Raw genomic sequence first — 4,608 nt, 5'->3', positions numbered from 1 at the left:
AAACAGTTTTAAAGAATGGTGCATATCAAATGAAATTCACACGGTAAGAGTTAGACTTGACAAAACCAACCTGATCCGATTGAGCCGATCCGAAAAGGTTGACTCGAGACTCGAAGTTGACCCGAACTACAGCACCCGAAAACCTGAAACCACTCGACCCGACCCGACCCGAACATAACCCGGGCTTTCTTGACCCGTAACTGACCCGATCTGAAACCACCAAACCCGAAAATGACCCAACAAAATATAATTCTAATTGAATCGAAATGACTTGAAATGACTTTTTCTCTCTTGTTCATTGTCTCGAAAATAACCCGACCCAAAATGACCTGACCCGCTTGACTCTAAATAGACCCGACCAATAAATCCGAAACAGATGTGATTTTTGTCTCTTATATCATAATTTTATTATATCATAATTTTATTTTCTCTCTTGTTCATAATAAATAATCCGTATAAAACATAATAAATCCGAAACAAATGACTTGAAATGACTTTTTCTCTCTTGTTCATTGTCTCACTACTTTTTCTCTCTTATATCATAATTTTATTTTTATTTAATTTCAAATGTGATTTTTGTTGAATTTTTTATTTTTAGTTTATATCACGAAAATAAATAAAATTAAAAATTATTTCAAAGTATAACAAAAGTGGTCTCTTTTTATAGAGTATGAAAAGTTGAGAATTTTGGTGTAATTTTTATTTATTTTTAATATGTAAAATTAAAATTATATAGTACATTTTAAAAAAGAAAACAAAGTAAAGTTTGGGAAAATTTAGCATCTCATGTTTCCTTGCCATGTTTAGTGTTTTAAGTTGGTATGCAATTTAATTTACATGTACCTTTTGTGTAGTGATGGTCCAGATTTAGATTTACGTTCCAAAAGGAGGTTTGAGTGTTCCACTCTGAAACTCTTGGAACGCATGATGAACGACTTGGGCTACGTTTTTTATTTTGTTTACTTTTATTTTTTATTTATCGTTTTGTCCTTATTCAAACCCTAGAACTAGTTAAACTTACCTACCTACCTATAAATATAGTCTAATAAGAAGAGCATGAAACCAAAAGTCAAGAGTAAGTACAGGCGTACAACTAAACAAGTACAGGAATATCTCGACATTACTATCAGTCAGAAAATAAGGACCACTATCAGTCAGAGAACGGACAGCGACACAAATACTCTGAGATCTTCCAAACCCTGTATGACATTTCTTTAATTTCCGAACTATAAGACAGATATATCCGTCATAAGATTAAAACAGGTTAAATATATATCAGTTGCATAGATACAAATAAGTTTTCTCCTAATATCTAGACATTTTGTTTTTATCTTTTCTATACAAGTGATAGCTATTTAACTTGCCTTAAGCATATTCATCGAAATAAAAATTGTCCTATTTTATCTTATTAAAAGTTGCCACAAACTCTAAGTGACTAAAGATAGTTTTATATTTACTTTGGGTTAGTTGACAAATAAGTATATTCTATGGTGGAATAATTTTATACATATCAATTTCAGATCATGATTTTAATGAATGCCCAGTAAAAGAGTAATAAAATGTGAGAATGGATGTTGAAGAAGAGGGTAAAAATGACTTCTCCAAAATTTAAAAATTGCCAATAATATTGTTTTAGTATTATTTAAGATAGTAATAATATTTGCCACTTCTTCGATTAATTTGCCACTACAATTAAATAATTACACATAAACAAACATAAGGAGACATAAAAATTGTATGCACCGAAAATTAGGCAGATGGCCCCACCTTTACATCTAAGAACAAATTTTCAACTGCAGCAAAATATCTCTATAAATACTCCTCCTTCATTCTTCATCTTCGTTCATTCTCTTCATCTTCGTTCATTCTTTGTTCTTCATCTTTCATTCCTCTGTTATAAAATTCGACCATCAAAATCATCATCAAATATCCACATAAAAAATCAAACCAATATTACTTTTTTAATCTTATACAACCATGCAAATATACTTATCCATTTGCATTTTATTACTCATTGTTAAGTTAACATTAGCTACTAATTACTCTTATACTCCAAATGATTACCTCCTTATCAATTGTGGAACAACTTCCTCAATAGCAAACGATCTTTACCAACGAAAATGGACATCGGATAAACCCTTTTTCTCCCCCCCCCCAAAACCCAATAAACGAGGAGGTCCAAGCGCGTGGCACTCTTGGAGATCCGTATGCAAGTGCTAGAACATTCAACCATAGCTTCACCTACAATATCTCCGTTTCTTCTCCGGGACGGATTTTTGTTAGGTTACATTTCTATGCTGGTCTTTATCTGAATTGCGACATTAAAAAGGCTATTTTTTCGGTCGCAATTAATGGTAAAACCATTATTAGAGAGGTTAGTGTGTATCAAATCACACAAGCTCTCGGCCATGAATACCTTATAAAGAGTATTCAATTTTCAATGACCAACCGGTTTTGAAAATCACCTTTAGGCCATCAACTGCTACATTTGCATTTATAAATGGGATAGAGGTTGTTTCCATGCCCAACGACCTTTACAAAATCCCAAACTCCCCTGCCAACTCAACCACACTCGAGCTAATGGTGAGATTAAATGTGGGTGGAAGATTAATTTCCCCCACGAACGATACGGGGTTGTTTCGGTTGTGGAACCTCGACGAGCATTATATCGTTGGACCCACGGGGCTGACAGCTTCAAAGGTGAAAAAATAGCCATCGCATTTCCGAAAGGGGCTTCATACATTTTCCCTGTAGATGTGTATTCCTCATTTCGAGAGATGACCCCGTATAATAATGTTAATCTTAACTTCAACTTGACATGGCGGGTATCGGTTGATATTGGATTTAATTACATGGTCAGGATGCATTTCTGTGAAATTCTCACCTTAGTTTATAAAATCAAGCTGCTTTTGAAACTCCGACACCGCCACCTCGTTTACGATTACATGGCGTTTGGTACGTTGCGTAAACATCTTCTTAGAACCCGAAACCCGCCATTGCCATGGATTCAAAGGCTGAAAATTTGTATTGAATCGGCACGTGGTTTGCATTATCTCCACACTGGTGCTGCCGTGCTGGGCAGACCATCATTCATCGAGACGTCAAAAGTACGAATATTCTTTTGGACGAGAGGATGGTTGCTAAGGTTTCGGACTTTGGTTTGTCAAAGAAACTCCCCTTGTTGGATGACACCCATGCCAGTACGGGTGTAAAGGGTAGCTTCGGGTATTTCGATCCCGAGTACTACGAAAGGCGCCAAGTTACTCCTAAATTGGATGTCTATTCCTTTGGTGTAGTCTTACTGGAGGCATTGTGTGGTCGTCTCGCCGTGGAGATGTCAGTGCCCAATGAAGAAATGAATTTGGCCCAATGGGCAAAATATTGCCATAAGAAAGGGAAGCTTGAAGACATCATGGACCCAAATGTAAAAGGCGAAATCTATCCAAATTGCTACAGGAAGTTTGTTGAGACTACTATGAAGTGTTTGAATAAGACTAGTATTGGAAGATCATCCATGGGCGATGTTCTTTATGAGCTTGAGTTGGCACTTGCGATACAAAAGGATCCTGAGGAAAGTCCAACTTACGTCATGACGAACCTTGGCGGTCACAATATTTTCAGTGATGTTTCTGGATACTCTTAATTAGATATATCTTTAGTATGTGCAAAAGGGATTCTTATGGCATCTGTAAAGAAATGGTGTGAAGGAACAATCCCTTTATATCGTACATATGACTGTAATGTGTATAAAATGTGTTGTGCATTACAAAACAAGTGCATAAATTTGAGAACATATTCCTGTGACCAGCTTTGCGTCGATTCCTATTTTAAAACATCTCTCGATCATTTTACAAAACAAGTGCATAAAATGTGTTCGTGAGATTTCTCAATAAATTTAGGCCATCTGCTCTTTCATCTAGATCATTTGAGTTGATTTTTCGAGCAATCATGTCCATGAAGAATTGAAGACCTTTCTAGCATGATTTTATATGGAAGTTCGAGTTTTGTTTTGCCCCTTGATTTTCTTCTTGTACTTGGGATCTAGCACTCAAAGTACCTCGTTGACGAAATTCAGCCTTGCCAAGCAAAGAGTGTTGAAATACCCACCAAAGTTGTTCTAAAATAAAGTCCCTGAGTAGAATTCTAAATTCCGTCCCAACCCTCATTAGTGCTTTTCTTAGCCTTGACTTGGTGCTTCTTGGGCTGTGTCCTCATCTACAATCAAAATACCACGACTTTCCCGGAGTATTTGACCCATGTATCTACGATGGGCATCTTTGGAATCTTCTCGTATAAGTGACGTGAACGAGGTGTAACCCATGAGAAGCACACTCGGGTGAGCATCCCACTTCTGTACTTTCTCCAAACAATCAAGTACAAGCATGATATCTCCATTTGGTAATACCTCTGAGGAGGAATTACCGACTTTTTGATTGTAGATTCTATCTTGATAGGTTTTTCGACCATGGATTTGATAAACTGGGACCGGAAATTGCCACTTAATGATCTACTTATACCATGTGTAGAGTGTATAAAAGATATTGTATTCCCTTGAGTTTATTCAATAGTTCATCATACAATATATACAATTCGATATTCCTAGGTTAG

General features: G+C 36.1%; 1 pseudogene; it reads left to right on the top strand.

Moving 5' to 3' along the window:
- The first annotated feature begins 1,571 nt into the window (after positions 1–1,571).
- On the top strand, positions 1,572–3,643 carry LOC141642842 (receptor-like protein kinase FERONIA; annotated as a pseudogene).
- The last annotated feature ends 965 nt before the right edge of the window (positions 3,644–4,608 follow it).

This window comes from Silene latifolia, chromosome 1 (genome assembly GCF_048544455.1).
Source record: "Silene latifolia isolate original U9 population chromosome 1, ASM4854445v1, whole genome shotgun sequence".
NCBI lineage: Eukaryota > Viridiplantae > Streptophyta > Magnoliopsida > Caryophyllales > Caryophyllaceae > Silene > Silene latifolia.
Note: the sequence above shows the minus strand (reverse complement) of the source record. Positions and strands in the feature narration are given on the sequence as shown.